Source organism: Drosophila melanogaster, chromosome 3L, assembly GCF_000001215.4.
Source record: "Drosophila melanogaster chromosome 3L".
Classification (NCBI taxonomy): Eukaryota; Metazoa; Arthropoda; class Insecta; order Diptera; family Drosophilidae; genus Drosophila; species Drosophila melanogaster.
Genome location: NT_037436.4, coordinates 5,062,123 through 5,084,896, shown reverse-complemented (window position 1 = coordinate 5,084,896; position 22,774 = coordinate 5,062,123). Strand labels below are relative to the sequence as shown.

At 40.3% G+C, this 22,774-nt stretch overlaps 1 protein-coding gene across 1 annotated transcript in view; it reads left to right on the top strand.

Annotated features, from left to right (window-relative positions):
- The first annotated feature begins 5,863 nt into the window (after nt 1-5,863).
- The window catches only part of Con (Connectin), a 142,276-nt gene continuing 125,365 nt past the window's right edge, over nt 5,864-22,774 (top strand). The window contains exons 1-2 of the mRNA NM_001259706.2: nt 5,864-6,600; nt 19,479-19,505. The gene's annotated coding sequence lies outside the window, so the exon portion shown is untranslated. The remainder of the gene's footprint in view (nt 6,601-19,478; nt 19,506-22,774) is intronic.

Sequence of the window (22,774 nt, the reverse complement as noted above, 5' to 3'; positions counted from 1 at the left end):
TTGTGGAACAATGTATCCTCGCTTCTAACTGGGCGATCCCATTCCCTTTCTCGGTTCTCTGCGTGTCATTCAAAGTTTATTGATTCGGATTGAAAAGCTGACATTTGCACATATTTCACATATTTTGCGCTTTTTTATTCGCTTGATTTATCGCCAGAGAATGGGTCAGAGTTAATAGTTCAATGAGATTTTCATTAGAATTTATGTCTTTTTTTTTTGATTTGTCACGGGTAATTCCAAAATAATTGAACGCTGATTTGTGATGAAATGGGAGAGTGGCTAGAGAATATAACTATAATACCATTCAAATTACGAGTACTGTTTTTTTTCTCTAACACTTTTTCAGTACTCCACGAACTTATTAATTTGTAATTCCATTTCACTGCTCCCCTTTACGTTCTGTCAAAGGGAACTCTTGGGAAAAATTAAGTAGGAAATCATCTAGGGGAAATGCAATCTGTAAGCGATGCTGCCTGATTGGGTTTGTCTGCCTTCATTACGACCTTGGAGCGAAGTGGTCACCCCATCCGTCCCTTTCTCTTTGGGGCAATCATACAGACCATTTAACTTTAACGACAGTCCGTGGAAAGAAATAGAGTCAGCAAGGACCACAATATTTCCGACTAGGCCAAAGTTTCTTGCTCATTACAATTATCTTGTCAAAAGTTTCGTCGTTGCGCACAATTTTCGCTTTTCTTTTTCGAATATTCAATTCCATACTTCTTACCATTGACTTTGCTTGCAGATCAAATAAAATGCTTTTCATCTATTTAATATTCATGTGTTTATTTGTTTATCAAAATACTGCATTTTTCATAAACAATTCGGGGGAAGGAAAAGGCCAGCCGGAGATGGAAATTTCTTTAGAATTGTGCAAAATTAATATGACGAAGGTGAAGGTGTCAATAGAAGTCGGAGCGGCAGACAGAATGAAAGCTGAAATATTTATGACATTTATGGCAAAGTGCAATTGAATCTGATTCCCGTTGACCCTCTGACCTTTGAGGCAGCTTCAAATCGTTTTTCATAACTGTGAATCAAGGTGTGTGAGAAAAACCGGAAGTCAAAAGGGGAAGTGCCAGCTGCTCTGCAGCTGCCGTTTGTTTAAAAATTGATTCGTTCATTTTGAAATGAAATACCTTTGCATTGAATCTTATTGTGGATCAATAAAAGATTTTCTTAATAATTTTGTTTTTCCATTTAAAAGTACTATAGATGCCTTGCAGTTTTTGTAATTTAAGATATGTAGATAGTTTCCATGGCATAAAGCTTTTATTGTTTTTTGTTATTGTTGTATAGTTAAAATATGGCAAATTGATTTAAACTCTTTTGTCACAATTGAAAAACATTTTTACAGTGGACTAAAGCGGAGACAACTACCCAAAGAGATGTTAACCTTGCTTAACAGCGTACTAAAAGCGGAGACACCTTCCTTAACAGAGAACGTTAAGCAGGGACGCATACCGAATAATCAAAATTTTGCAATCTAATAATAAATTTAGATATCATGGCACAGTAAGTAGTATTATTTTTAGAAAAACCGTGGAAACTAAAATTGAAGTGACCTTTCCTTTAAATTTGCATAACTTTCAAAATACTAGAATTATATTAAAATATTTAAATAGTCGCATTAATTCATAGGCAATAATAATAGTTTGCAAAAGAAGCAATATTTCCTCAACCTTAATCGAATATGCACAAATAATAAATATGCGGAGTTGGCCCAGACAGGCCCCAAAGACCATTTGACATTGGCCACAGGAGGGCCTCATTTTGTGCCCATTCCCAAAACCAAATGTGAACCTAGGACGAAATTTCAAGTCCTGTCCCAGACTCCTGCTAAGTGTTGAGTGTGATTAATGAAATGGCCGCAAGCTGGGCACAATTCTTGCTCACACCTGAGCGATGGGCGGTGAACGGCGGTTGGGGGCGTGGCTTGTTTTTAGGGTTAAATAGAGTTCATTGGGAGCGTGTAGTTGGGTTTCGGTTGGGCCAACGCTACGCTTGATTAATTTCTCTGCATGGAATATAATTAATTTGGTATTTACCCACAGGTCCACCTCCGCAACTGTGGTGTGAGCTCAGCTAATTTCTGGTCAAGTTCAGCTATTTACCATCTTATACCAAGTTATTTGTTAGCTTGGAGAAGAAATCAATAGATTTACTTAAAATCATATGCATAAACATGTGTCAAAAGTATGCTCATAAATCCGTATATTTACTTGTTACATTCTTGTTAGGGGTTTTATATGGTATTAAAAATGGTATACATATATAGATGAACACTACAATTTTAATAGAACCCCAATTTTAGCTATTTTAGATAAGCTTATCTAGGTGTTGGCAACACTGACTATCGCCGCCTAGAAGTCATTAGCTAAATTGTTGGAAATTTTTCGGCGACAGGTGCTTTCACGGCAAGAGCTTAGGATGTCTGCTCTTGAGGCAGGCGTCCGAATCTCACTGGGATGCCCGTCCGAAGTTCCCGAATGTCCTTCCGCGTCCTTTTGGAAAACACTTTGCAAAGCACTTGATGAGCCGGCGCAGTGGGTCATTTAAATTCATTACACAAAAACAAACTCCAGGCTGGGCGAGGGCCGTTAATTGACCACAAAAGTGGAGCGAATGGCTTTGGTCCTGGCTCCGGCTTTGGCTTCGGCTCCGGGTTTTCATATCCATCGAGCTTCATCTCCGGTTTTTCGCTGTGATAAACTTTCATGAATTTTCATTTTCGCCGCTTTTGTGGTCGCCACGGTAAACTTGATGCGCCCGTAGGTTAATGGACCCGACCATCCAGGAGCCGTCGAACAGCTGCGGTGTGACATTGAAATCCTTTTTAGCAGGACGCGGCGGCAAATGGACGCGCTTTTCGGCCAAGGCAGCTGACAATGGTGGCCCATTTCTCGCTCCTTTGTTCGTCCTGGAATGCTAAGTACTTGCGTTAAGTGAATAGTGGCAAACTTCGTTGGTGGAAACTATGCCAAACTCGATTTGAATTGAGAAGTGCCGTCGCCCAAGTTCCGCCGAACCGTTTAATTAACACAAACAACTGCAAATGGTTTTATCAATTTCAATCTGGCCGCTGCGATATTCAATTTGGATAAGTTAACCAAAGCAGAGGGAGAGAAACGGAATTTATTTAATCGTAACCTTTGGCTTTATGGTTTTCTGAATAAAGTAATAATGAAGGGATTTGTTGAAGAAATTATGTAATTGAAAGTGTGTAATCTCAGAAAAGTCAGGATAATAATGAAATGGTTGCTCATTGATAATCGTTGATAAAATATATATAAAAAAGACGTTAATAAGGTATAGTTGATACTCCGGACTCCAATGGCCATTGAATGCAACTTTCCACTTTTAATCACTGCGAACTGTGAACTCTGACCTGCACCGAAAACCGTAATAAACTGAATCATATCGGCTTACACATACACTTAGTAATTAAGCCGGGACCTGATGACGGATGGACCGCTGATTGGAGCAGATCCTCCGAATGTCGGGTGGCCGTTGATGAGCCGTTGATAGGCCAGATTGGCCAGATTGGCATCCCGGAGCCCTGGAACTCGTAAATCAAAAGCTGACTGCCGCCAAGCGAATCCCGATTCCCGAGTCCCGGACTCCAGTGACAGCAAATGTTTGCGAATTTTATGCGAATTACGCCTAATTAGCATTTCTGCAAGCGGCCAGGGATCGAGAGTCAAAACGAGAGTCAGAGTTCGCTGTCGCCGTGTCCCTGATGATATGTGCGCGATTTCATATGCAAAACATAAGTGCCTACGCACTGAAAAAAAATAAATTTATAACTAATTTAGATTTCCTATGGAAAAGGAAGGGTAGTATTTGCATGCATCGTGTGTTTTAAGTATGTTCGTTATCTCAGAGAAAAAGTTCATGTTACTATGGTAGCAAACTTTTTTTTTACATATCTATGAAATGTTTACCCAGATTTTTTCAGTGCAAGCACAAGGGGCATCACATGGATAAAGCCCATGGCGTTGGTGTTGGCAGATGGTTGCCCATCCGTTTGCTGTTTGCAAATGTTGGGCCTAGAAAAATGCATAGTGACTCCGGGGCCATATCTCATTAGAATGTGGTGGCCAGGGCAGCGGGAACGGGCAGGATGGCATGAGGACTATAGACTATAGACCGTAGACCGAACACCGTAGAGGGCGCCAGTGCCACCTAGGGACTGTTGATTCTGTTTGCTGTCATCGAAGTCAAGGGAACGCATCCCAGCGCATCGCAGGCAAGCCAATAAAATTATGCGCCATCGGAATGTGTGCGACCGAGTGGAGTAAATTGTATTTACAACCGCACATCGCCCGGCACATGGAAGCATATGGAAGCAGTTGAGGCGCAGGCGGAAGCCCAGACCCGCGGGTCAATTGCCGGATCGGGGAGCTGGGTGAGCTGGGTGAGCTGGGGGAGCTGGGGAACCAGGGAGTTGAGGAGTCAGTGCCACAGCCCCTGCCTACGATCGATACCACAGCGAGGCGTCATCCAAGTGGCCAAATGTTGTGGTTGTTTGTGCGGCGTCTGGTTTGCATTTCCCTGCATTAGGAGCTTGGCTGCCACCAGATATGCCAGATGTCCCATTAGTGATACTCTGTGTAGGATGAAACTATGCAGAATATTTGATATAACTACAGTTAGCTTATGATTGCGAAATAGCAGAAATTTCCCATAACCTATGTGATTTAGCATAACAAACAAGAACATACTTATGATGATCAAATGAAAATATGTACAGGAAACCATCCATCTTTAAAAAACGACCATCCTTTTCATTACGAATGCATTACAACTTTATTTTTTGTAAATCAGGGCATTTCTTGGCCAGCTAATGACTTTCTTCCCTATTTATTTTTAGATTTCTTCGCAATTTCGTTGGCGACGCGTCAACGTCTTTCCCGTGACCCATTGGGACACAGAACGTGATCTGGTTCTGTTTTGCTGCCGCATCTGCGAATTGAACTGGGACTGACATCTGCACTGTGAAAAAAATAATATTAAAATATGAAGAAAAATAATTTTTAAAAATATTAAACGTTATATAGTACCATTCACCTTTTTAACAAGTCTAACTTATAAAGGTAAGGATTTAATTTGAAGTGCATCAACTAGTTTTCTTCACAGTAATTATAAAAATAAATATGTTTATGCGTGCACCTTAAATATTTCTCCGTGTGTTGCAATGGAGCCTTTCTTGGGGACGGGCGCCATTTGGGGTCTGTTCGTCCGTTGTTCCTAATTGCTGGCTCCTCGGAAAGCGGACATATCAAAGAGCATGGATGGGGAGTGCAACTGCAGTTTTTTGATTCTGCGCGGGGGCCGAGGGGCATGGACCGCTTTTATCTGCTTTGGTCGCCAGCCGAGCGTGGCTCTTATTAATGATTAATTAAAAAAGCTGCTGAAAGGGGTTCGCAGTTCGTGGATTTTTGCTGGGGTAGGGAGATTATGCCTATGACATATGTGGCATTTAATTGGGCAAACAAAACGAGCGGCCGCCGGTATTTACTTATGGGAGTTCAACTGAGAGAGGGCGTGAGGCGGTACCGAGACGAGGAAAACTGAAGCGCTTCCAATGCCACACATTTTAGCTTTTCCGTTCCAGTGTGGCAAACTAGTTGCGCTTTCCCCGACGTTGAAACGAGTGGCAAGTGGAACGGATTCTCTTAAGGCACTCTCTTTCATGGTGTGGCAGGTCGCGAATGGCGGAGCAGTTTGCTCTGGGCCTGCGGATTTATATAGGTGGCATCTATAGCCGATGTTGCCAGCCGACGGATGATGAGGATGGCACAAACGAACGAAGCAAGTCGCCGCCAATGCGAAGTTTTTGGCTTGGCCAACTTGCAGAATCAGTCGTCAGTTTGTCCTAAGCGGATTTGGTCGACACGTGTGTATGTGTATGTGGTTGAGATATAGATGTACGATTTCGAGAACGATTCCGAGTTCCGATTTTTCCGATGATGAAAATCCAGGCAGTACAGCAGCACAGTAAAGTCGTGTAGATTGGCGCGTGAATTTAACGCTTGGCCTAGGTCACGTATCGCACGTGTTTCTGACAGCCAGCAGGACCTCCCTGGCAGGACCTCCCCGCAGCAGGACCTCTCTGTGTGTTTTTTTCGGCGAGTGTGTGTGCCTTTGATTAAGTGTTCGCCTTGCATGTGTGCGGTTGACATTCGATTTACTTTCGCCAAGTTACCGGAATAAAAAAAAAAAACTCGAGCAACGGACGAACACTTCCCGCAGACTTTTGCGCCAGATCCAAATCCCCATCCTGAGTGCATGTGTGCGGTCGATATTTGCATAAATTAAAAAAAAAACACATAGATAGCATAGTCTCCAGCGTCCTCGTCCTAATGAGTTTTTAATACTCTGCCGCGCTTCCTGATTGTCTGTGTGGGATAGCAAATATATATATATATATATAAAGGACGTAGAACTACAAAAACCCATTGCCACAGGATTTTCGGTTAATTTATTGAGCCAGCAACGAGTTTAGAACGTGTCCGAAGCAGACCGATAAAAAAATTAGCCGCCAAAGAAAACTAATTTGCACTCTGAGGCGAACTGAAACGTGGAAAGTTTGTTTGGGTAAGTGACACTGATCGAGTTCGAGTTGTTCAAAGTGTAAAGTTCACCTGCGAGTGGGGTTAAATTAGTTTAAAGTTTGTGGCAATTCTACATTAGGTGGCAAATAAATAAAGCGCCTGTTTAGGAAAAAAAAAGTGAAAGATTTAAGTTACACCTTACGAAAGTTAGAGAAAAATTAAGGTGCGATAATACCAAACCACTTTAAAAAAAATGCTAAAAAAAGAACTTAAATCCTTGGAAAACATTATAATTGGTAGTAAATAGACTTAAACTTAAAATTTATTTAATTTGTAGTACCTGTATGTCAATGATTTAAATTACAAATGATTGATAAGGGTAAATAGAATAAAAGCTGGAAAGTATTGATATTAAAAGTAACATTTCTAAATGAGTCGTGTAAATCGTAATGTAAAGACATCGAATGACCACTTTAAAGGTGAAAACTCTCGTTCGCTGGGGAAAACCCTTATTTAATGCCAAAATCGATTCCCGCACCCTTTTCATCAGAATAAACAAATTGCGTTCAATATAAATTTCCCTCTCGCCCATTACACTTTCGCCAATACATTTTGCTGTGGAATACCCAAGGCAATTTGCGCACTGCATTGTCAAATATTTGCGAAATTTCAAACGGAAGCTGGAAACATTGCAAATTGAGCTAACAAATGTCCTTTTTACCAATACCATTTGCACAAAAATTGTATTTGGGCAAACAATGTTGAAATGATGTCGAATGAATTTGGGCGGGTGGCAAATTCAGACTCAATCTCGGATTTATCGTTAATGAGTGGTGACAGGTCCGTAGCAAAGTTCTCAAAATGCCACTTGAATTATTAATAGAAATTATTAGTTTGAGCAGCTAGCTATACATCGAATATCTTTGGGATATGTTTCTTGGCAATATGCAAATCAGGCAATTTCGCAGCTGCAAGTTATCAAGGCTGCAGTGCACAGAGAAACATTAATTTGAATTTAAATTTGATCTCTCGCATATCGAATGGCAATTATGGAAAGAGAATGGATTCGAATACAACTTTTTTTTTTCACTCTGAAATTAATTTCGTTTGATGACTGCGTGCGGGATGTGGGGATCGGGGTTTTTGGCTCTGTTTGCTTTGGCCTATCAAATAACCTAAAATCCCATGTAACTCAAAACAATTCCAATTAATTCAGCATGTTTACAAACAAATATTTATCTAAGCAAACTCATATACATTTTCTGCATAAGTATATCCAAACATTCGGACAGATATGCATGGGCAAAAATGCAGGGACGGTAAAAATGCATTGACAAATATTAATTAAAACAGCACGACCCACTCTGGTGGATGTAATTAGTTTGTAATGCGAACATCAAATAAATTTCTTTTATTGGATTACCGGAGTTGTTGGCAAAGTAACGTTTGAAACTCATACGCGTTCGGCGAAATGCGATTAAGTAAATATGTCAAATGTATTTGGCCAGGCTCTATATTAAGGCATTTAAGTTAATTTAAATGTTGTTTGCTTAATGCGTTTTTTATGCACTCGCATGCCGCGCATACTTGTATACTTGATGTATGCAACGCGGCGTATGCTTGATGTGACAGTCCAAAACTTTCATTTCACATGCAATTCGCTTACCACATGTTGCACACAATTAAAAATAATTATTCCCAATTTACGATGACAACAATTTTCAATTTGAGAATTGCGTTTTAAGCCCTCTCCTTTGCTGAATGATTGAGAGTGGTTCATTGTAAGGTGGATCAACGTCAATTACGGCGTCTTTGGTCGCTATTCAATTCAGTTCGGAACCGATAGCGGATGCAGTTGGCAAAGGAAGCCTTGACCATCCGCTCCAATTGTTCCGACGCGCTTCCTTTGCTAAGCAATTAAAAAATATAGAAAAAAAAAATGGCATTGATTGCAGCTGCCACCGCACACCGACCATGTGGCACATAGTTCTATAGTTCCAAAGCCGCACGTGTGCTTTTTTATCGACCTCCTATTTCCCCCCCCGGGCACAAAGGACATAATACCTGGCTGTTGGCGGCGAAAGGGAAAATTGACATGAATTGAGTTGATGCGCTTTGTGGCAAGCAGCTCTCTCTGCGAGTCTGATTTGCAGGCAAGGCACTCCCACTGCCCGTGCAATATTAATTTCCCATTGTCTGTTGTCGTCGAGAACTTAAGTCTTATTGGCCGGGACTTCTGCAGCAAATTAGATGCAAAACTTCGGTAATTTATTCGCCAACAAGGAAATTAAAAAGAAAAGCAAATATGCCAAGCTTAGATTGAAATCTATATGTGATATGAGGATTCCATGAACACACTACTATTCATTTTTGCTTTATTTGTTTTTTCCTGATATGACACTATCTGAAAAATATTCATATATATAAATAATACAAAAGAATCCTTTTCATTCCATAACACTTTTATGTATATTTTGTATATCCAATTAAAATTCAGCTGTCCAACTTGATGACCTAGCTAATGGCCTCTTTGGCTGTCACCTGTTGAGATAGACAAATTCCATAGTACTTTGGGCCACTTTTAATTGACTTTCGAATGTGCGTGTGCAGAGTGAACTGCAAAATGGGGACCGAAATGGCACAAAATTAATGCGGACAGTTGACTTTTCCGACATTTTCATTGCCTCATCTGCCACTTTTCATGCCGAGTCACCTTAAAATTCAGTGGCCTTACTCTTGAATCCCCATTTCCCCACCACCCTGATACCCACACTTCGTGCTTATGCAAATCGCATTTTAATAAACTTGCCTTGCGTCAATTTTCATTTACATTTAGTCCACTGGGGCGTGATGCCGCTTTTTTCCTCAAAAACCCAAAACGATACGAAAAAAATCCTAATTAAATTTGAATTTACTTTAAGCATTTGGGGCTTTATTTGCTTTGTTTTTCAGTCTCACATCCTGCGTGGGCAACATTTACGTTTATTATTTTCCGGCTTTTCTTTTCTGTTGATTGCTCATTAAAATTTGAAATTTCATTTTGCTATACATAAAAACAAAAAATGGCAAAATTCCGCCAAATTGAATTGAATTTAATATCAGTTTTCTAATGGTTTTTCTGCTCAAGTATTCTCTCTTCTGCCGTATGGGGAAAATGAAAATGGCCGGGAAATGGGAATATGCTGTGGGGTGCAGCCTTAATCCTTGATGAAAATATATGCAAAAATAAATATGGCGTAAGGAGATAAAACGGGCATGCTAGGAAATCAATGCTAAATGCGTTAAGTGATTTTTAAAGTACATTTAACAGCGGTAGGCACGTGACTGCCACGCCCCCAGCACTCACACATATTCGCTACCCCTACTCACACATACAACCCGGCACATATCTGCAACATATTTCTGGTTTTTCGGAAAATATAAAACATTTTTGGTGTTTTTCGCTTGTTTTGCTTGGGGTCACAGGCAAAAATGAAGGACGGAAGTGGGCGCCAAGTCAAATATGTGTGTGTGTGTGTGTGTATTGACAAATGTGGAGGTGGCGCTGGGTGTGTTATATGTTTGCAGGAGGTAGGGGTCATGAGTTACTGTGGCGACAAACACATGTTTGTAATATCCCTGTTGATTGTTGACTGCCTTCGCTTTTCGACTGCTAGATGCCGCTGATTGCCAACAAAACTGTTGGGGGCTTTCAGGTTGTCCAATAAATATGACACAATTTGTTAGGTAGTTACTTTTAATGGGAAATGTCGTTTCGAGGTATGTTTTAATGGGGGATAAGGTGAGTTTAATATATGTTGAGTGTACAGGACAATCGAGGTAAAATAAATACAGATTAGAAATCGGTGTTCAATCAATAAATGTTTTTTGTAGCCTGCACACTTTAATCAAGGATATTAAACATGTTGGTAAAGTTCAAAATTGGCCTAACTCTTTTACACACATTCTTCCATTCGTAGGGAACTCATTTCCGTAAGCTGGTTTCTTTTTCCACTTACAATCACAGTTCAAACTAAACCTTTAGACTGCTCTTTTATCGGATTGTTCCAACAAGTTACGCATACGCAGCGGTGGCCAAGTGGCTGACGATAGATTAAGTAGCTGACAAATGCTTTGATTACTTAATCAGGCTGCCAGGATAAGGCCAGATGAGGCGAAACGAGCGCTTAAACGAGCTTTAAATGTGCCCCTGAGTCAGCAGGCGCACAATCGCAAAACCATTTCCCATTTTCCAGCGACACCCTCTGCAAGTTGCACTTGCCTTTGCAGGATGCAGGATTCACGATGCAGGATGCAGGGAAAGTGCAGAGGGACTAGTGGGTGCAAGTGGCAAATTTAATTGAAATTGAAAGCACTTTTGTGTCCTTTTGCCCTGGCTGCTGTGCTGCCTTGACTCGATCTCGGTCTCTCTCTCTCTCGCTGCTGACCCGGCCACCAGACCTGCTCGACTGCATCCAACTAATTTGTGCCACTAATGAATTTATTTGCCACTTGTATGCTGGCAGCGCGGGCGTGGCATCCACCTTGCGATCCGTTCGGCGAATAAAACAAAATAAATGAAAGTAATATAAAGAGTATATGGTAGGGGGAAGGGGTGCGACACTTTGCTGGCAGCTCCAAGAAAAGCCAGTTGAAGCCGTCGACAAACGAAATCGTTTCAAAATTAATTTTCCATTTCACAAGGAAAAGGAGTGAGCGAAATGTCGCCTGCATTCTGCCTTTTCACTGCCTGCTGCATGTGTCGGCAACCAGCTCGTGTCGAATTACAATTTATTGGCTGCTAAGTGGCTGCCAGCGAGGGCCTTGACACTTTTCATTATACCCTCACCTCCTAAATGGCGAATGCAATTTTTCCTCATCTCCAGCGAGCTAAGTACTTAGCTACTGATATAAATAAAAAAAAGGCCAAAAATGCACTTACATCACATGTTCGAACTTTTTTAACTTTTCCCATCAAGAGTTTCATACCAATTTTATACAATTTTCTCTACACCAAATATTTTTGCTGCCTTAACTCTGTTAGAGTATTTAGCAAACCTTGCAATATTACGTGAAAAACATCCCGCTGTCAAATGCTTACATGGGTAAAATAACAAATGGCCATTGTATAACTAACCACTGCAGTAACAAAAGTTCACGAGCAGAACTAAAACGAGTTGCATTTTGTTTTCTGCTCAAAGGCAAACATCAACGGGCAAATAGGAGTAGTTGCTTTAATTTTTAATTAAACATTTGCGAGAGCAGCAGAATTTGCGACTCCCATGGCACTCCGAATGCATCAGACTAGTACAGTCCGGGCAATTTATGAAATGCTCCCCGAGCATACATACATTGTGCGGCATGATTATTGCATTTTTTGTGCTGGCCTCTCGTACCGTGTTGAGTTTTGGTTTTCTGGTTTGGGGCACGTGCATTCCATTTAATTGAATGGAGGAACAGCTAAACATGAGCCGTAATTAGGCTTCATATTTCTCCGTTTCCCGCTCACTGGGGGCCCACCTGAAATCCCTAGAATTGCGCCGAAAACAATGGTCGACGGATCGGGGGTCGAGGGGTCGAAGGGCTTGGTGGCCGAGTGGACGGCTTTGTTGCATTGCTGCTGCAGTTGCATGTGGACAGAGGCACAATAACTTCTTGTTATTATGCTGCAAGAGTCAGTGCAGGCCAAGTCGGGTCGGCCAACTACCAATTCATATTTGACTGCCACTCCGGAGCAGTAGGCACAGGAAGTACACTGAGAGAACGACCTCGAAAGGGATATATGTTTTTTGAGGTATATATGTTTTTTATTATTTAAGGTTAATCTGATATTTATTATTTAAGATTTTAAAAGAATTTAATTTTAATTCTAATTAAATTTGTTTTAATGCTTGATATGTACTAAAGAAAATCCTGCATCGCATAGTTGAAATTGACAGGTTTTAAATGCTTCAGGAGTAATTTCTCCCGGTGTGCACATGCATGCTGAGACGAAGGACCCACACAGGACTCGACCCGGCCTGCACTTGTTGTTTTTTTGCAATTTTCATGAGTGGCACTCGGGTAAAATATACTATTTATTTCGCTACTCTCGCTTCCCAGAACGAGCTGCTATGACTATGGCTACGGCTATGGCCCAAATGAACCACATTCCATTCTGATGTTGGCCCAACTTTTGCGTAGTGGAAGCAGGTGGAATGCATTGTTGTTGGTGTTGCACTTCTACACTTTTGTTGCCTGTTGTGTAAAAAGCTCGTTGAGTGAAAAACGTCGAGTTAAGTATGTGTATGTCCCACGTCTGGAAGTGTGTGTGTATGTGTGTGTTTTGCGAAAATAAAAAACGATAAGATGCAACAGTCAGTGGAACAGATACACACACACACTGCGGATTTACGTTTTCATTTTTAATACATATGCTTTAAATTATTTTCTGTTTTCAAACTTTTCTTTTACATACTTAAGAAATCTAGTGCTTTCCAAAATTACATTTAAATAACTATATAGGTTCACTTAGTGTAAAATATTTGTTATATTTTCAATTAGATAAGCTTGTGCTTAAATGTTCGCCTTACTACATTTTTCGTATATTTTATATTTAGTTACTTCTCGGTGCATTTCGGTGCATCAGATATAGTAATGCCACATCCCTGAGCACGCTGCCTCAGTTCCTCGAGAGGCACTCATCGTGAGCGGCGGACAGGTGAAATACCCACTAACCCACACAGCCACCCACTCAACTTGTGCCGCATTACCTTGCCCAAAAGTGTGGCTATGCCGTCGTATATATATCTATATCTGTGTATATATCCATATATACGGAGGTCTCAGATCCTGATTCCATTTCTGTTCCTCTTTCCGTTTCTGCATATGTATTTGTTTAGTTTGCGTACTCGTTTTTCGTATTCGCTTTCGTGTCGTGCTTACTGCTTTGTGTGTTGTTTTCAGTTTTAATGAAATGTAAATGTTTAGTCATACACACAGCCGCACTCCGAGTGGCTCTGTCATTAATAGCATGTGTAAGGTGGCTTTTGTGCGACGGCAGCGGGCAAATACTAAAAAATACAGAAACCGAGGTCCTCGCTTGTTTCCACTGGCCAACAGCAGGAATGAATTTCAAATTAGGCTGTGAATTTGCCATAGACAAGTTTTTACAGTAGTTTTTTAAAACTTGTATGCCAACTACACTTAATATATTGCATTGTATAGCCAGATTGCTATTAATTTTTTAAATTTTGTTTTACATTATATATATTTTGTATGGATATTTAAGAGATAAATTGCATGAAAATTTCTGCTTATGAATTTGATGCAACTGCTGAGCAGTGGAAACATCTCAAAATGTGAAGTGTCGGATGGCCGACGGCCTCCATTCGCGGATTGTTTGACGAAATGCCCTAATGAGGCGACACTCTCGAGGACTCTACGGACGATGATGTGGATGTGAATGAGGATATGGATATGGCGTAGGATGGGGATAAGGAGCGGGCGTGTTTCCTGCTAATTGGGCTGGAGCGAGTGCATTCGGGCTAATGCATTCTGACCACTGGCGTATCCGTAAATGCGTTTCACATTTATTGCCGGTTTTTCTTTTTCGGCCAAGCGAGAACTTAGTGCATTTATGGGAATTGTGTGCTGGCTCGCTGCAATTTCAATTTCAATAAGCCAGAGTGCGTTTTGTGGTCCGAACTGGATATTTATTAAAAACATCCCAGTACAGCCGTTCGCATGGAATTCATTTCGAGAGCCGAAAAGAAGCGTTTCCAGCTCGCAACCGAATGGCAAACAAACATTGGGCAATTTGTACATATTTGGGACGCACTAGGAGTGTTGACTTTAACACACGCCTGTCAACGTTGACCAAATGGGATGGCGGATGTGGAAGGGTCTGGTTTGGGGCGACAAAATAGCATTTCCTTTTGACTTTTTGGCCGCTTGACTTTTGGTAAGCGTCGCTTGTTCGCATTTTCCGCCGGATTTTGTTTACAAGAGCACGCCGCAGAGCACGAAAACAAATTGAAAATGCACCACGACGAACATTGTAGCAATAACAACGGCAACAATGGCCAAACTGGACAAATTGGTGACAGCTCTGGTTGCTGAACGTTAGTTGCATTTGTTTGCCTTTGTGCGGCATTGTTGTCAAATTTATTAAGTTACTCACACGCCCCCGCTTCTTGGCCACTTTGGCAGCAGCCTGTGACAAGAGCTTCCCAGTCCCCAATGGCCACTGGATGTTTGGATCCCGTCCCAAATAGACACCTTCCCCCAGACCCCAGCATCATATCAACGTTTCGTATTTGGCCAACATCGCAACAGAAATATTCCGTTCCTTTAAGACGAGAATGCATATCGTTTAACTTTTGCCATCAAACTGCTTTTGATCATTTACCTTAAATGCTCTAAGTATTCTTAATTTGTGGCATAGTAGTGAGTTTTTTAAATCTATTTTGGAAAATATATTTTGCCACTATAGTGCGTTGATCCCACTGTTTCTGAGACTTGTGTAAGTCGGTGTACTCCGGCAAGCATTTGCCACTTGTCATTGAGTGGCCCGGCATGCAGAAAGACATTTCCCGACGCTTTCCCTCCTTCCGCCTGCTTTTCCTTTTCCCAGCCAGCAGCATCTCATTTCCCGTTCGGTTCGCTTTAGGGTAACTTCTTCTGCGACGTCAATAGGCATTTGGCTATTGAAACTTTTCCAGCTAGCAAACCCGCACGCACACACGTGCTGCCATGTTGCCATGGCCATAGAGCACATATCCCATTTCTTGGAAGCTGGCTCCCGTCACTCTGGGCCATAAATATCCGCCTAAATATGCTGGTCAGGCCAGCTGAGATGGCTGCCTAAGGCCAAAATCTGTCTTAATATGTGCGATGTGTTGTCTGCGTTCTCTGACTATATATATATATATATATCTATATCTATGTCGAGTGGGTCTGTGCGACTGTGTGTTTGCGGGATTTATGTTTGGGGCCAAGTTGTAAGCGCCAATGTTTTTTATGCTTAACTTAAAGACATCCTAAGTACTTTCTGTGCACTTCTAAATGTGGCGAATTTTTTATCCCTTTGCAGAGACGAAAATTCTTAAAATTCTAATAAAATTTTATAAAATTAGTGAAACTGTAAACTGTGCTGCTTGAAATTTATACTTAAAACAGACTTACTTAATAAATATAATATATTCATGAATTATTTGTATGTAAGAGAAAATTATGAGACTGACAAGTGGGGCATGCTAATTAATTTGTTTTCTATTTCTTAAATAAAGTAGATAGTCTAGAATTTCGAGTGTTTGCCATTTTCCATTTATTTATTTGAGTGCACCAAATCACTTCCACCCCCTTTCCGCCCACGCAGAGCAGATGCTCCTTGTTGTTGCCACTGCCGCATGGTTGTTGGCATTATTTCTGGTGGCACTTGAAGTCTGCTTGTGGGATCGCTCCAGGGCGTTCAACTTGCTCCCGTCTTGGGGAACTCGATGTCGTCCTTGTTTGTTGTTCTTGGCAACTGTTTTGCTTGTGTTTTATGGTCAGTTCTAATGTGCTCCCTCGCTTTATGTTGCTTCTGTCGCAGTGTGTTTGTGCCGAAGTACTTAGTGTTAATAAACTTTTATAAATATTCTCTTTGACACTTTTAGCACGAAATAAAAGTGACAAATAAATCTGATTAATCATTGCACTTTGCGCTGTGTAATAGCACTTTATCGTATTTTATTCGGTTCCTGAGCTTACTTACTTATTGTGACCCAAACACGTGTGCGATTCTGAGATAATTTCAACTGAGGTGGAAACTTTTTGTTGGCCAATCCATCAAGTTGAGCGGAGCTAGGTGAAGAAGAAAATTCGGAATATTTTTTGATTGCCATCAAATTCAATTGGTCGTGGCCGCTGGTCTACTAGTTTATTGTATTTGAAGGCGTGGTTATTGGCTCCAGTTGAGCGGCTTTATTACACGGTATTCCATAGATGTATATCGCAGCATTTCAATGGCTGTTTGCCAAACAAAATTGTTTGATAACAAAACCGTTTGCAGGAGGAGTCCCATGAACCCTGCCAGCGCACTCATCAAATGCAATGAAAAAATCCGGGAGCAGCCGGGAACCCAATTGGAGCTGCATCCTTTTCCCCGACGAACAATTCTAGGCAAATACAATTTTGAACGCATCACAACACGCAAACACAATCACAAATGGGTGGGGCCAACTACGGCGGTGTTGGGTTTTGGGCCGGTGCGGATCGGAAAGCGGGTCCGGTGGCAACAGAAAATGGAGTGTCGGAGCAGCACTTGGCCATTGTCCGTCAGCCTGTCCTTTCGCCATTCCCCAACTACATAGTACATACTGGCCATTGATATGCGTCGCTGTTTTTTTTTAGAAGTGGTACTAGGCGAATTGACTCTTAAATTGGGGTTGTATCAATTCGAGATAGATGAGAAATATTAAGGGATTTTCAAGGATATCCCAAGAAAATAAATATTAAGACTGGATATCCATCTTCGGGCACATATATATACTTTATTCAACAATAGTGATTAGGTTAATAAAGTGAAATATTACTGTGCTAGCAAAAAAGGCTTTAAGTGGCGTTAAAATCAGCGGTGAAACCAAAATATCTTAACAGGGTATCAACCAGTCCGGAAATGCTCTTCCGTTCGTCTCTTTCTCCATTCTCCTTCTCCCTCTCTCTCTCTTGTTCTCGTACTGTGACTCCGTTTCTGTTCGCAGCCTCGCGAAGAGGTCACACTTAATTTCCGCTCCCAGTCGTAGCATACTTTTTTGGGTCTGTTGCTCCTGCTGCTGCTGCTGCTGTCATTGCTGATGCAGCCCTGTGCTTGGTCCTGTCAGTTGCGCTGAACTTTCAACATCCGCTTTTCATTTACGCACACACGGACACAGACACCGACACATTCGATGGGAGAGGCACACGCACGCCATTTGGCCTCTGTCCTGCGCTTCATCTTGTTGTTGCTGGCAACATCTGTTGATTATTTTGGCGCTGCCTTCTTTTTTTGCACTCTACAATGCAGCGGTGTGTGCTGTACATGTGGCTTGTTTATCGCTCACGCACACATACACTCACATGACAGAAGGTGGCTCAAAGTTTTTTGTGTTTGTATTGCTTCTTTTTGCGTTCTTTGGTGCTCTTTCCCTTTTTGCATCTCTGCTCGCACACACACATGCACACACACAGGCGCACATGTCGGTGGCAAAATTGATTATGAAATGATTTATTGGCCTCAAAAACTGCTTCAATATTGATTAAAGTTACTGTTTCTCCCTCTCGATTTTCCACGCTTTTCCTCTCTTTTCATATCATTCATTTTTTACCCGTTTGCGGCTATTTCCGAGGGGCGGTCTACGCGGCGTATGCGTAACGTTTGTCATGGCATTTGATTACCACCACCCACTTTTTTTTTGGCCAAACGTTTAAATGCATTTTCGTAAGCTACCAAATATCCGCAGTTAAAAAATGAAAAAAATCTTTATTAAACTGCATGCATTTTTAAAAAAAGCTCATATTTGCGGGTTAGAGAATTGCATATTTGTCGGAAAAGCAAGGAAATTCCATGAAAAAAAATTCGATAAAATATCTTTTGTGTCGCAGTAGCCGGGAATTCGTGCAGATGAATTGAGTTTGTATAGCTTTTAATAAAGGGATTATTTATCCAGGTTTTAAATCGGTTAATTAACGCAATCATTGTTATGAATAAAAAGCGAACCATTAGTGGCACACAGTTTTTTGAAATTCAACCAGTCTAGCACAGATTAAATATTTTGTTACTTTTGTAATTTTCAATAATGGGATTCTTTTGATTGATAAGGTTTCATGTAAATAAATATTTCATAGTTTTAGTGCATAGTGCATACAAAGTATTGTTTTAGCAATTTGTCTACATTCTTCTGCAATTATTATTGATCGGTAAATTCACAAATATATGTCATAAATCTTTTGTAAACCACCGGTTTCCAAATTTTTCTAGTAAGGATTAAAGGGATTATCATAATTCCTTTATACCAAGTTTGATTAGACTAAAACCATCATTATCACACAATTTTTTCAAAATGTAATTATATATATTTTTTTTATTTTTAAGTGGTTATGATCTATGTTTTTAACAGGGTACTTTGATTGTCGATAACTTTCGAAAAACTTGCTTTCGCTTTTTAAGATTTGTTTTAGTTTGCTGCACTGCATTTTTTATATGTCCATGATATTTCATAGACATGGTTGTTGCTGTGCTTGGTCCTGTTTTTGCCGCTCGTCCTGTCAGCAGTTGTCAACACAAAAAGGTCCACAGCTCACGCCATCCAAACAGGTGTGAACCCCGGTGATTGGATGCTTTGTGGGGAGTCGAGTGGAATGGGTCTAGTGGATATGTCACATCAGTTTTGTTTCAACACATTTGGAGCGTTAAATCATTCATGTTGATTTAATTATTTTACGTTGTTGATTCAATAATTTTTTTATTTGATTTATTTATTTATTTACACGTTGGCACATTTGAGGAGAACATTTCTGTTGTAACTGCTGCTGCTGTTATTTCGTTGGTCGCTTTAAGTGACATCATCAATCAATCACGTCACTTATGACAGCCGTTGTGATGATCCATATGAATACTGTATGCATAATGCTCAAATTTTGTAATGACAAAAAAAAAAAAAAAAAAACGCAATCTGCATTGCAAATTGCTGCGAAATTAAAATTACATTTCGCCGAGCTCTGATTAGGGTAATAAATTGCTGTTGACTGCTGGACAAATGAGTTATGGCTTAATAATTATGTGCAAATAAATGAAATGCGAAAAGTGCCTTTAAGTGGCCAGATTAAAGTAAATATACATATATTTATGAAAACATGTTGTGTTTTTTTCTATTAGTTTATTAACGCTACAACTGGGTCAAAACTAAAATTCTCATCTTTCACATTTTCCATATATTGCAGCTCCCTCAAAAGTTCGTCCCTACTCGGGTAAGCATTAAAATAAATAATATTCAATATTCGACTTTTTTCGAAAACTTTTCCGGCCAAGTGGTGGTGGAAAATGGGCCACGGATAATGCCCAAAACGACGCGGGCTGATTAAGAGTGCAGGGCGTGAAATGCAGTTCGCGATAAATTTAAATGATTTCCATCGAGGCAGAAACCCAAATGGCACTTGCTCAGCTCGGTTCCCATTGTTGTTCTCGTTGTTTTTGTTGCTGCTGGCTGGCTGGCTGGCAGCGCCTTTTGGATTTATTATTATGATTTGAAAGTGCATAAACCACTTGAGGGCGATTCGGATTCGGAGCAGCGCATTTCGCTGCATAATTGGCGCAATCAGCCAAAGGCGAGCGCGATAAAATCCGCTAACCCCTCGAATCACCCACTCAAAAGGCAGTGACGTTGGCAAGGGGCGCGTTTGCCAGTAATAATGAATAGGTCACCCACATATAAAACAGAACATATAAATATAAAACATGTTTTTTAATTAAATGAAATTAAACCAAATTTCGCAGCATTTTATTTTTTAAAATTTAATATAGCTGATAATGCCTTGTAAACTCTGATAACTAAATTATCAAATAAACCCCCATTAAAAATTCAAAGCACTTCACTGCCTGCTCCTTACAAAACTTGAAGTTGTCCGCTTCGTTCTGAGCTCAGCTCTTGTGGTGTTGGCTTTCGTTTTTATTTTTTTATTTTTTTGCTGCCTGTGTTGATTTTCCAACCTTTTAATTAAGTGACAGGACGAGGGCAAGGCGCCAGTTCAGTTGAGCTCAAGTTCCAGTTGTATTATAATGACGTAGGACCACTAAAGTGGGGGCGTCGCATCGAGACTTTAGTCCGCAAACAAATCGCTGGCAAAACAAACAAACAAACAAACAAACAACCAACCAGACACACAGACTGTGGAACCGGGCGGCAGACAGTGATTGAAAGAAGTCTGCACACGTGCGCACAGGTGCCCATCGCCGGGCGCTCATTAAAATGCAACTGTGTGCGGTAATGGCCAAAAAGGGAAACGTGCAATAAAAGCAGCGCCAGAAAAAACAGTAGTGAAAATGTTGGCAAAGCGTAGAACATAGCATAGAAATACATTTCGCTTTATGCAAATGCATAAAAAATACCACAGACCAAGTGGAGGCAAATAAACGAGCCGGCAGCAGAATCAGCATCACTGCCAAAAACAAAAAAAAAAACCCCACGCAAAATGGAGCAAATGCGGGAGTATATCAAAAATCCATGTCGGCGTCTATCTCCTCCTGCTGCCAGTTGCGTCTGCCTGGAATGGAAATGCTCTGGATCTGCTGCTGATTTTGCTCTGCTCTGGTGCGCGTGTTATTTCAGTAAAAAACGCGCCAAATAAATCTAAAAAGTTTTAAAACCAAAAACACAATGGAAGATATTTGCGAAAACACGGAAAGAAACGGTGAACGCATTCTTGTTATTATAAACTAAAACCTTTAAAGTTTTTCCAAATATTTTTCTTCAAATCGCCTTTAAGAACGTGTTTCCTCTGGCAAAATGTACAATTGTTGCAATTCTAATTTAACACTTAATTTCACGAGAAATTAGTTAGTTCCTTAAAATTTTAAGCACGAAAACGAGCTTTAAGCAATATCAAACTGATTTCCCAACTAATACCTATATTAGATAGGCTTTAAGCAAAATGTTCGCCTGCAGGTGTGAAATGCATAATACATAATCCAAAATACATAATGATAATTATCAATGCCCTTTGAGAGGCTTAATATTGAATCAGGAAATGGAGTTGGGGTTAATCCGAATATCTCAAAGGCCCAAAAGCTGAAATATACTCTTTTTTTTTTTGTATTATATTTTTCAATTTTACGCTCGACTTAAGAAGTTCGGGGAAAGATGTTTCATAAGTGCCAAAGGCACAAATTTAAACAAGAATGGAATTCGTACTACATTTGCGGAATGAGCTCAGTTTCTCAGACTTAAATTGGTTTGAAATTAGAAACGTGTTCGTTTGCTTAAGTGCCCCCCTTTTTTCCCAACGAGTTCCATGGCTAATCAGCCGAACAGCTGATGACCAAGTGGGTCGAGCCAAAAACGCTTTGGGTCAGACAAACATCAATAAATTAGAAAATGAATAAATAAATAAGCTTCGAGCCTGGTCCACTCCCACTCACACACACACACACAGAGGAACGGTGGGCGGTAAATAAATCACCACAATAAATCTTTGGCACGCAGTTGAGAGCGTTTTGTGGCTGACCCACCTCCCATGGCCATGGCACATTTTTCCGCTTGTAACTATAAATATATTTATGCATGCATGACATAAGTTTATCCGGAGTGGATGAGCTACTACTCCGGATGCGCCTCCACTGAAATCCTTGCAAGCTGCAAAGTGGCAAAACTTTAAGCAACTTTGGGGCAACCGCAACACCACACTCAATAGACGACAACTGTCACTGCCACTGGGTGAACGTTGGCCGGGAAAATCGCATTAATTTCACAAATTTGAGTGGCAAAAGTTTGAGCCGACATCAGGCACTTGAAGTTAAACACCATTTAAAGACAAAAGGATACACTTTGGAGGCGGAACAGAAGGCTCAATTGTCTACATTTAATACGGTGTGATTTGCCTTTGTCGCTTGTAAAGTTAAAAACATTTAAAGCTTTTCATTTTGAATGATCCTATTACACGGAGCCCTAAAAGTTATAGGAACTAAAAAATTTCCCAAGCTAATTACACATAAATTCGTTATTGAATATCTTATATATATTGCTTCTGATTATTTATTATTGTAACCAAAATCATGACAAGCTTCATTTTCCTATTAAAACGCTTAGCTTGCAGCCTAGTGAAAATATAATCTCAAGTTAAAAATTCAATAACCTGAATAACCAAAATGTAGGCAGTAAATTCAAGAGCATACTTCAATTCAAGTCCATCCATTTATACGAATCTTAAAATTACAAAATGAAAGGAGCTCGCAATTTGTAAAATAAATTCCAGTTGGACTTAAGAAATTTGCGGCTTCTATTTTTAAATCTCAAAGTCAAATTAGCTTTCTTGTTGCCTGTCAATAAAAGGCCATGTTCAATTTATTTTGCTAACAATTTATTCATATTTTTAATGGATCTTTCAAGCCTGCCCAGAAGCAAAAGCAAATAAATATTTTGCAACGACTTTCTTTCAATTTCTCGTATAGTTCATTTTTCTTATTTTTTTTTTTTTTATAAATTTACACTTTTGGTAAGGATTTTCTTTTCTGTCGAATCATG